Source organism: Lissotriton helveticus, chromosome 3_1 (assembly GCF_964261635.1).
Source record: "Lissotriton helveticus chromosome 3_1, aLisHel1.1, whole genome shotgun sequence".
Lineage (NCBI taxonomy): Eukaryota > Metazoa > Chordata > Amphibia > Caudata > Salamandridae > Lissotriton > Lissotriton helveticus.
Window position 1 is genome coordinate 231167884 of NC_136061.1, and position 12574 is coordinate 231180457.

The window sequence follows — 12574 nt, forward strand, 5'->3', positions numbered from 1 at the left end:
TCCTAGAGTCTGAAATACGTAACACAGACTACCAAGATCGTCCCGTGAGGGCGGGAAAGGAAGGGGACAGCGGGGAGGGAGATCTGAAACGACAATAACAATGATTTAGAAAACACCCCCCCAGAACCCCACAAGGGAATAATTCTACAATCCTTTCTATTATTCACAATATTGATCTATGCCCCTACCTGAAAAGGAAAATATAAGAGTCTTTGTATTTAGGGAGGAATGATGAGGGCCGAGATCTGGGATGGAAGCCAACTGCAACAACAAGCATATAAGAACACAATAAGCATATTATTTCATGTGAGACTATGTTAATCCCTCATATTCAACTACCTACCACTCGAATATAGTGCTCTTCTTTAGGCTAGACCAATCCCCTTGATCACGTACCCGCGTTTCGTCTCCCCTGTGTATTCAAATACAAAGTTTAAGATAATGATGTAACGAAAAGGAATCACAAAGGAAAAAACGGCAGGCAAGGTGGTATCACCCCTTTCTCACAGTTTCCTGCCAGAGGATTTAGTTTATCCAATTGGGGAAGGTATCTGATTCTTGACACACCCTGTGTTAGAGAACACAATATCTCTCTCCACAAACAAAGACAGGTTACACCGTTCCGATCCCCGTATTTAAATCAATATCGTATTTTATGTCTGTGGAAATGAAAGTACTGTTCCGATCTGATTAGACCGTAAACAAACCTCTCCCCGCAATGAGAACGCGAACCGGCGTCTCGTCCAACAGGGAGAGGAGTAAAACCCTTGTTAAATCACAGGGTCGCACCACGGTTCTTTGTTTATGCGCACAGCCGCATGCACTAAACACACAAATCCAAACTTCTTTCACCCGACCCAGCACGGGGTGAAAAGGGACAAAGCCTGTTATTGCTTCTCCAACCAGGACGTTATCGCTACGTCTTCTTACGGACCAGTCTGATGTCTTGGCATTAATTATCGGCACCGCGAGTGAGAAATGGCTGTGTCTTATTTCCGGGATTAAGCGTGACTGGCGTTTGGAACGTAACGTCGTCTCCCGGCCTTCTGGGATCTGTAGTTTGTTCCGTGTGGTCGCCCGTTTGTCCCACAAAATGCAGACAGCGGCCATACACGGCGAAAACCTGACAGTACATCCCCCCTCACAAGGGGCGCTGTCCAGCAGCAGGTTTCCCGGGAAACAACTGATGGAACTTTGCCACCAAACGAGGAGCATGAACCAAACGCACAGGTTCCCACGAGTTTTCCTCCTGGCCATAACCCTTCCAGGAAATCAGGTACTGCAGACGCCCCCTCACCCACCTGGAGTCAAGAATCCCCTGGACTTCATACTCACGTTCCTGCTGAACCCAGATAGGCGACGGGGCCCGCCGGACCGGACAAAGAGAGGGCTTCAACAGGGACACATGAAAAACAGGGTGGATCCGCAGATGGGCAGGTAAACGCAACCTAACAGACACAGGATTCACATGTTCCACCACCCTATTTGGCCCAATGAACCTAGGATTAAACACACTGTGTTTCCTGAACCTGATATACCGGGTAGACAACCACACCAGGTCACCCTTCTTGTACACGGGGCAAGGCCAGCGGTGTTTATCCGCCTGTGTCTTGTACGTTCCCTTGGCATGAAGCAGATTCTTGCGCGTTTCCGAGAGTATCCAGCGTATGCGCAACAACCTGGCCCCGACGTCTGGCAGTTTCACATTGTCGCTCGGGAGCAACAAGGGACTGATTCTAGGATGGTAACCATAAGTACAGAAAAAAGGAGAATGAAGCGTGGAGGAATGTTATGTGCTGTTGTATGCCACCTCCGCCCCCACAACCAATCCACCCACGCGTCTGTGTTGGTTTGAACATAGCATCGCAGATACTGCTTCAGGGTCTGATTAAGTCTTTCAGTCTGACCATCAGTCTGGGGATGAAAGCTAGTAGACAAGAAAGGGGAAACCTGTAATGCAGAGCACCAAGTCTTCCAGAATCGAGCAGTGAATTGAGCCCCCCTGTCCGACACTATCACCCTCGGTAGACCATGAACCTAACTACGTTCTCCAAAAGGAGGTGTGCCAAACGACCAGCCGTAGGGACCTGATTACAGGCTATAAAATGCCCCATCTTGGTCAGATAGTCCACCACAACCAGGATAGTTGTCTTTCCCTGATCCATGGGGAGCCCGACAATAAAGTCAACTGAAAACCTCTCCCATGGCGTTTCGGGGGTAGGCAAAGGTTGCAAAAGTCCCTGTGGTTGTTGATGATCAGATTTCATTTGGGCCCATTTCATGCACTTTTTCCCCCATTGCGTCAAGTCAAACCTTATCGAAGGCCACCAGAACTGTCTCAAGGCTTTTTCAAGTGTCTTTACCGATCCCATATGACCAGCACATGGTGCTTCATGACACCAAGCAAATACTGTTTTTGCAGAGTCTTTGTGGGTACAAGAACTTGAGATCCCCTCATAGGCACACCGTGTCTCATCCTCCACGGATGATGTCAAAGCCAGGTCCTCCACACACAGGTTTGTATACCCTTGCGTATACCTTGCAGAAAATCCCCCGTCTGAGTTAGACCCACAACATTGGCGGGATGGATGATGGACCTGCTCGGTGTCACAACATGCATAGCTGGGTTTTCTTGTCTCGTCAGAGCATCTGACTTTTTATTCTCTATGCCGGGTCTAAACGTGACAATGAATCTAAATTCCTCAAAGAATAACATCCAGCGCAGCTGTCTAGGTGTAAGATGACGGGCAGCGCGTAAAAACTGAAGGTTCCGGTGGTCCGTATAGACCGTCACCCAATGAGTAGCACCCAGCAGCCAATGTCTCCATTCCACAAAGGCATCTCGTATGGCCAACAATTCTTTTTCCGCGATTGTATAATTCGTCTCTGCGGGACTGAGTTTTCTTGACATGAAGGCAATGGGGTGTAACAAACCGGTGGATTCCTCCCTCTGTGATAATACCGCCCCTAAGGCTACTTCAGAGGCGTCAGCCTCCACCATAAAAGGCAGGTTGGGATTGGCATGAGTCAGAAGGGGCGCCGTGGAAAAAGCTTCCTTCAACCCATCAAACGCTCCTTGTGCTTTTGAATCCCATACAAACGGAACGTTTTTTCGTGTGAGACGGGTCAAGGGTGTCACCAGAGCAGAGAATCCACGAATGAATCGCCGATAAAAATTGGTGAATCCTAATAGACACTGGATGTCTTTTACAGTATTCGGACGAGGCCACTCCTTTATTGCTTTTACCTTTCTTTCGGCCATGACTTGACCCGAGGGAGTGAGCATCACACCTAAGAATTCCACCGTAGTCACGTGAAATTCACATTTTGTGATTTTACAATACAACCGGTGCTGCCGCAAGGCCTGGAGTACTTGGATCACTTGTATCATATGTTCTTCGGTGGTGTTGGAATATACCAAGATGTCGTCTATATACACGACAACGAAACGATCAAGGTATTCCCTCAGAACCTCATTGAGAAAGAACTGGAAGGCGGCCGGGGCGTTACATAGCCCAAAGGGCATCACCAGATATTCAAAGAGCCCATACCGCGTCTTGAAGGCCGTCTTCCATTCGTCCCCGTGCCGAATACGGACAAGATGATACGCACCACGCAAATCGAGCTTGGTATATATGGTGGCGGATCGAACCTGTTCTAACAACACCGGAATCAATGGCAGCGGGTATTGATTTATAACCGTGATGGTATTCAGGGCTTGATAGTCGATACAGCACCTCTTTTCTCCATTGGCCTTGGCTATAAAAAACAACGGCGAGGCTGCAGGCGATCTTGACGGCCGTATATACCCTATGGCCAAATATTTGTCCAGATACGCCCGCAAGTATTCGTTTTCGGGCACCGTGAGGGCATAGAGTCGTCCATTCGGCACCACCGATCCTGGGAGAAGATCAATTCGGCAGTCGTAGGCTCTATGTGGTGGGAGCTCTTCTGCCTGAACATCGCTAAAAACATCCTTGAATGCTTCATAGCAGGGTGGCAAAGCTACCTCTTTCTCAGCCGCTGTGGCTATTCCATGGATTGAAGCCAAAACCTTTGAGGGGCCCTCTGAATCGAGTATACACTGTGTCTGACAATACTCGGATGAGAACCGTATAGTCTTGGTTGCCCAATGTATGGTTGGTTCGTGTTTTTGTAACCAGGAAAGCCCCAGAATAACACCATATTGGGGTGCCTGAATTATATTGAAGGACAAAAGTTCATGATGATTTCCGTTGTAAGTGAGAACGTATTCAGGGGTATGGAACTTAATAGGACCTGCTATTAATTCACTCCCGTTCACAGCGTACACCATTTCTGGCTGTTGTTTCGCAAGAAGCCGTACCCCCAATCTTTTTGCTTCAGCATAATCCATAAAACACCCCGTTGCACCGGAATCCACCATGGCCTTAATGTCTTTTTCACCGGAATCAACAACCAACGACATAGCCAAAAACATATGATTAATTTCTTGGTCACAGCCAGGTGTTACTGAAGGGATGACATTCCTGCTTGATAGGTCCCCTTCACTCGCCTTCAAGCACTGGAGTTTTCCGACTTCCTCTCACTGATTCCTGCTGCAGATTGTCCGGCTCTGACCTTTCCTGGTTTAGGCTTCACCGGACAGTCTCTCAAATAGTGCCCTTTTTTACCGCAGTATAAACAAAGTCCGAATTTTCTGCGGTGTTCCTTTTTGTGTAACGTTAAAGCAGCCCTTACTGCTCCGATTTCCATAGACTCCGAGGAGGTACTGGATTTCTCCCCCAGTCCCCCTTTATCATAAGACAAAACGGGCTGTTCTTTTTTCTTGGTGTCTCCTTTTCTATCTCGCATTCTGTGATCCAACCGCAAGGTCAGCTCTATAAGGGCAGAGCAGGAACGAGGCTGTGGATCTATATGGGCCAATACATCCTTCATCTCATCGTTTAGTCCTTGATAAAAGAATGCGGATTGTTTTATTTCAGGCCAGTCGGTCTCTGCTACCAGACGAAAGAAGTTATTCAGGTAGGTTACCAAGTCTGTGGTGCCTTGCTTCAGGACTAGCAGCTCCCTATCGGCAGTGAATGTTTCAGCTCTACGATCAAAGGTTTTTTCGAATTCTGATCTGAACTCGTCCCAATCGTAGAGGAGTGGATTGTCTTGCCGGACCACAGGGACTGCCCATTGCGCTGCCTCCCCCCCTAGATAGGAAATAAGAAAAGCAACCCTAGCCTGGTTGGTGGTGAACATTTTGGGCTTGCACATAAAGTGTAATAGTACCTGTGTCATAAACACCTGAACTTTCTTGTTGTCCCCATAGAAGCGCTCCGGAGGTGCCAAGGGAATTTGTGTGGGCATTTCTACCACTACAGAGGTGGAAGGAGGAGGGCTAGACCCAGCATCAAAAGGATTCCCCTGCATTCTGTCAATTCTAGCCCTTAATTGTGCAGTTTCAGCTCTAGAGGCCGCCACCTCCCTGTTGGAGGCCGCTAGCTCTGTCTGCACCAAAACCAACGCTGCCAGCACGTCATCTAAAGAGGCCATGGTTTCTTCAACACAGTCAGGAAGAGAAAAACAATCTTGGGCCGATAATTCTGTCAGGCTTGGCGTTGGTTCTCTTCGGGGCTGTGCTGAATATCCTATAACCTCCCCCACACGACTCTCCTAGAGTCTGAAATACGTAACACAGACTACCAAGATCGTCCCATGAGGGCGGGAAAGGAAGGGGACAGCGGGGAGGGAGATCTGAAACAACAATAACAATGATTTAGAAAACACCCCCCCAAAACCCCACAAGGGAATAATTCTACAATCCTTTCTACTATTCACAATATTGATCTATGCCCCTACCTGAAAAGGAAAATATAAGAGTCTTTGAATTTAGGGAGGAATGATGAGGGCCGAGATCTGGGATGGAAGCCAACTGCAACAACAAGCATATAAGAACACAATAAGCATATTATTTCATGTGAGACTATGTTAATCCCTCATATTCAACTACCTACCACTCGAATATAGTGCTCTTCTTTAGGCTAGACCAATCCCCTTGATCACGTACCCGCGTTTCGTCTCCCCTGTGTATTCAAATACAAAGTTTAAGATAATGATGTAACGAAAAGGAATCACAAAGGAAAAAACGGCAGGCAAGGTGGTATCACCCTTTTCTCACAGTTTCCTGCCAGAGGATTTAGTTTATCCAATTGGGGAAGGTATCTGATTCTTGACACACCCTGTGTTAGAGAACACAATATCTCTCTCCACAAACAAAGACAGGTTACACCGTTCCGATCCCCGTATTTAAATCAATATCGTATTTTATGTCTGTGGAAATTAAAGTACTGTTCCGATCTGATTAGACCATAAACAAACCTCTCCCCGCAATGAGAACGCGAACTGGCGTCTCGTCCAACAGGGAGAGGAGTAAAACCCTTGTTAAATCACAGGGTCGCACCACGGTTATTTGTTTATGCGCACAGCCGCATGCACTAAACACACAAATCCAAACTTCTTTCACCCGACCCAGCACGGGGTGAAAAGGGACAAAGCCTGTTATTGCTTCTCCAACCAGGAGCTTACCGCTACCTCTTTTTACGGACCAGTCCGAAGTCTTGGCATTAATTATCGGCACCGCAAGTGAGAAATGGCTGTGTCTTATTTCCGGGATTGAGCGTGACTGGCGTTTGGAACGTAACGTCGTCTCCTGGCGTTCTGGGATCTGTAGTTTGTTCCGTGTGGCGCCCGTTTGTCCCGCAAAATGCGGACAGCGGCCATACATGGCGAAAACCTGACAGCGACCTTCTCTGTCGCTCGTTTGATCTTCTGCGAGTGCTGTTGGTTTGCATCCAATATGCTTGTTCTCTTCTCTCACTACGCCCCGTCTCCATTCTTTTGGCATGTTCCTCCACTTGATCATGCACCCTGGTCATTTCCTCTATCTCATCAAGATTATGGCTTTTCCTCAGCAGACGTCTTCGAAGTGTCTCTGACTGACAACCCTCAATGACTCGCAGTCTATTAGCATCCTCCGGTGTGAACGCGTCAAAGTTGCAATACTGAGACAGTCTGCGTAGCCTAGATATGAACGTGCTCATCATTTCCTCCTTGTCTTGACGGGCTTGGTGGAATACGTATCTCTCATAATCCACATTTCTTTTATGTACGAACTTTTTGTTTAAAGCCTCTCGCACTTTGTCATATGTTCCTTTATCGTCTGTCGGCAACTCTTTGATCAATTTGCAGACTTCTTTTCCCACCAGATTGCGCAGTGCAATTATTTTATCTCTGTCTCCCGTGACTTTTGATCCTTCAATATAATCCTCAAAGTCCTCTAGCCACTCCTGCCATCTGGGGCCCATGCTTCCGCCAGCCACCAAAGTCAGTGGTTCCGGGGGGTGCAGATGTGAAGCTCCAGTCGCAACCGGGGCAGTTGCTGCTGCACCGCCACCATTTCGATGTGGTGAATTTGACATTTCTGCACTGGTGTATCAATGACACTTTTCCACTGGCTAGTGCTTGTTTGACTCTTGCCAAAGCTTGTTTAGCATCTACCAATGCTTGTTTGCTTGCCTCTTGTCTTTGCCAATGCTTGTTTTGCATTTACCAATGCTTGTTTGCTTGCTTCTTGTCTTCGCCAGTGCTTGTTTTGCATTTACCAATGCTTGTTTGCTTGCTTCTTGTCTTCGCCAATGCTTGTTTTGCATTTACCACTGTTTGCTTGCTTCTTGCCTTCGCCAATAATTGTTTGGTCGTTGCCAATGCTTGTTGCTTGCTTCCTGCTTTTGCCAAGGCTTGTTTTGCATTCACCAATGCTTGTTCTGCATTTACCAATGTTTATTTCGTGATGTCTTGTACTGCCTGTCCTCAAAATGGCCGCTTGCAGTCCTCACATAGGGGATGTCCTAATGGTTGCCTGGTTCCAAAATGGCCGCCGCTAAGGAAACCTTGGTTCCCACGAGATTTCAGCTTCATTCATTCTCTTCAGCCTAATTCAGTCATCGGGACTCACCGATCGCCGGTCCTGCAGTCAGCAATACGGTGGCAGCGCTCCACACACCCTCACTTGCTGGACCATCCAGGTAGGATCGAGGTGATCGGGGTGGGCTCCCGACTTCACTTCTTCACTCTCGGGCCATTTCCGATGCCGTGCCAAGTTGCACGCATCTGGGGTGAGCACCCAACTTTGGCACGAAGTAGCGCTCGGCTCCCTCGGCTCCGATTCTTCTCAGCGCTCACTCACACTGGTCAGGCAGGGCTCCACGCGATCGACGAATCGCGGAGCTGATGCGCTTACCGCTGGCCTTTGGCTTCAGGCGGCGGTTTCTCTGGGGGCACACGTGTCGCGATGGCGACCACGTCTCTCGTGCTGCCCGGGGACAGGACGTTTCCTCTCAATCATTCAGGGATGGCAGGTCACATCATCCCACCTTCGTCGCCAGCTGTAGTGTCTTGCAGGCAATAATGACAGACACTTACTTGAGGTTTACGTAGCTTTATTAACACACTCCTTACCCGTCCCTGTCCCTATTCTAACTGCCCTTTCCTGCCCTTGCTCCTCCTCTTCCTCCAGCCCCGTAACTCTACCCACACCCAACTACTAGACTGCTCACATCATTACACCATTCTTTGAAGACGTCTGGATACAAACATACCAACATATATTGCCAAAATAAAGAACGCAGCTCCAACTCCCAGTATCAGGGAATTCACAGACTTTGGTCGCATTTACCATGTTGTTTCTTCCTAATGTTACAAGATGGTGTGGCTCATTCCAAGGGCAGCACAGAGAGCTGGATTGTGAAAGAAAGGGTTAAGAATGTAGATTGGTTAAACCAGTTCTTCTTCTGTGAGTAAGCAAACAAGCACTGGGCTTAGAATTTGCAAGTAAAACATGCATGATTGAACACACTTACAATGTAAGGACTCCTGAATGCTAGAGCATCTCTGTCAGTCAGTGGGACCTGCAAATGTTTCCTTCACTGCAACTGAAGCAAGATCATGTATTGTGTCAGTCCTGGAGTGATTACAAATGCTGTGAGAAATACAATCCAAAAAGTTAGACTATTGCAAATGGTTACAAATACATGTATCTTAGTTTTTTTGCAATTTGAAGAAAAATGGCAAGAATGAGTGAGTAAATCGAATTCAAAAACACTCAAAACACCAGTGTTCGCTGGATGAAGAGGACAAGTTCACTACTCTTACGTCTTACTATTGGGTGCCCATTCAATGTTCTGCATGTGTAAATATGCAGCAGTAGAAGTACTCACAGATATCAAATTGTTTTCATAAATTTACAAGAAAACCTCTGGGGATGTTTGTGTATTTACCGAAAAGGCAGAAATGTGCTCAGGTCATAGAAGGAAACAGCTGACTTTTTAAGAGATGATATACAGAATATACTTCAATGAGGCATTATAGGGGACACATCAGCTACATCCAGATGTTCTCTGAGTGTGTGTGCCTCGATTTCAGCTCAGTAAATTGCTCAGAGGTTTGTGTGGTTTGTGTCGGGCTACCCTAGAAACATATGAGTTCAATATTTCTTAAAGGGAAATAGAGGGACTGTAAAAACTGCCCTTCCTGGAAACCATGACGTCGGAATGTTTCAATAAGAAGTACTAACTGTCCATATGTTGATTGTACCTGCACAGGTAGCTTAACTACACATCTCACGATCAAAATTGGATTCTTGTATTAATCCGTGACAGCTGAAGAACAGTGTGAAATCTGATACACAACACAACTAGAATTAGCAATTAAACCTATCCCTATACCCCCATAGTGAGTTTTCCTACATAAGCCCTTGTTTGGTTGAACATTCGAGACCTCTTGTATATACTTTAGTATATACTTCTTATATACTTTAGTATATACTTCTTATATACTTTAGTATATACTGGGAATACAGCCCGCCCATAGGCTTCCCATTTGCTGGTTCCATTGTCACTCTCATATTCTTTATCCCCATTTGTCATTGGCATGTTTTTGCCATGCCTCTTCCTGTGATTAGCCGTCCCCCGAGAGCAGGGACGAAGTACAATATAAATTCACTGGTCACCATTTTAACATCTGTTCAGGAACTCCTTACTTCTTTTTTGAAAAGCAATTGACAAAATTGGTCCTGTTTTCACCCAGCCTCTCTGTTTTTGTAAACAGGCCTGTAAATCTTGTTATCTAGTCACTTTTACTGTGCATCCAAAGGCTGAGGTCAGATGGCAGATGCTGTTTTCGAGCTCATGTTTATTTTGTACTCTGACTTCAAAGACAGGATTTCTCGGTTTTGCTTGCGTGTCCCCTCCCTCCCCCTTCACTGATTGAGCTGTGCTGTTTGTTTGTCCTTTGGCTCTGTCTGTTTAGTCATGCACCAGAACAGCTCCTCTCTAGCTGCTCTCTCCTTTGACCTAGAGCATCTACGGGCTTCAAGGTTTTAATTCCTGGAAATAGTCACTCTTTGCCCCCATGAAGCCAGTCACTCTTTGCCCCCATGAAGCCAGACACATGTTCTCGTTTACTTATGCTCCGCTGTCACTTATCATCTCAGCTCCTATGAGCCAGTGGTTGTTTAACCGCGTTTCACTGGCAGAAAGGCTGCAAAGACAGAAAGGCAAGCCCACGCAGAGTCCTGCTGAGGGAAGCCAGCATTTTCTCCAATTGGACCGTCAGAGGTGCTCAAAATGAAAAGGTCGGATGAGCCCGTCTCCACCTCATGGAATAAATTAAAAGTAACGAGCATGTGGAGGCAGAGTTTGCTATTTAAGTAACCGCACTTTGTACACTAAGGCTGACAGGGACACAGCTTATGAGTCCCTTTTTTCTAGCACCTGAACTTCGTGGTGCTTTATACTTTAAGCATGATTGCTAGGTTTGGAAAATAGAAATCAGAAATGTGTTCTCAACAACTCATGTGTCACAGGAGTTCGATTAGAAAAAAAAAACTTGGAGGTGAAGTGAAACATTTTGTCTTGTGAATAGAGGTGCTTGGTGAGTATCGCTTTACAACTTTGGTTGAAAACATAGCTTTTTAAAATAAATTTTTTTCTCTTGATATTTCCAGGCATAAAACGACAATAGTGACTGGTCTCGGCATGAGAACTGCAGATAATCAAAGGTGCAACTTGCATGCGCTGTACCACACACGAGGCAATAATGCGCCGTTCATAGACCAGTTAATGGAGATCATCACAGCTAACTCTAACAATAACACTAATGATATTTTCCTAGGCGACTTTAATTTGCACTGGGACGACAAGAATGACAGACAGGTCAACACAGTTAAAGACTTTTTAGCTGCCTAAACCTCACTCAAGCCTGCACACTGCCAACCCACTCGAAAGGGGCAACGCTAGACTGGGTAATCTTGCGATTGGTCAGATCACCATGCCATAACCTTCCATATATCCACCATAAAAAAAAGAGCAAGACCCCGCAACCGATCAAACCTAGAAAGTGGACACGGGACACCAAAGACATTTAGTAGCAAGATGTGAGAAGGATCTAAATCCGCCCAACAACTTGCTTGAACACAAAAGAATTCACTGACCCCTACACCACATCAATGACGAATATAGTCAACTCCACCATGCCGCTAAAACTGAAAAGAGTGTCAGAGAAAGATAAAAACCTGTGGTTTAATGAGACACTGAATGAAGACAGGCGGAAGCTGAGACTTGCAGAAAGAAAATGGAGACAGCACCCATCATCCCCCAGCTAAAAACGCTCAGAAACGAATACAACGAAAGTGTTCTTAACTCCGAAAAGGAATTTTTAAAGTCGGAATTGGATAATGCCAAAAATAGACCACGAAAACTTTTCTAGATGCTAAAACAACAATCCAATAAATTGGCCCAATCTACCCAAGAAACAACTAAAACTCAACTGAGCTGCAAAGAATTCTCATCATTCTTCACAGACAAGGCCAACACGCTAAAAAGAGATCTCAGGATGGCAGCCGACAACCTCTCTAGCCAACAATCATCACAGAACGATGCTACCATGAAAAATGGTCATGATAGGAAGAAAAATAAAGCACAATGATCGACCTTCAAATTATACGACCGGAATACCCTTGCTAAAACTATTTCGGATATCAAAGCAAATAACCACTACAATGCCCCCCCCCCCCCCAATGCCTAAAAAAATCAACCATATCGGTGTCCCAATATGGACAAAAATAATCAATGCCTCGCTTTCTCAAGGGGTCCTTCCAGAGTGCCTTAAAACAGGCCAAGTCCTCCCCATCATCGAAAAACCTACAGCGGACCCAGCAAACCCAAATAACTTTCGCCCAGTAACCAATATTCCATTACTTGCCAAACTAATTGTAAAAATGTGTGCAAAATCAAACACATCACTAATTTCAACCTGCTAGAAGACTGCCAATCTGGGTTCAGACCAGGCCACAGTACAGAAACAGCAATCTTACTTATTGTGGATGATGCACTACAGGCTCTGGATCACAACGAAACATGTCTACTCGTTCTTCTTGACCTATCCTATGCATTTGACATAGTAAATCATGAAAAATTTCTAAACTGGCTTCAAGACAGGATGGGACTGTCTGGTAATGTTCTGAAATGGTTTGAATCCTTCCTTCAGA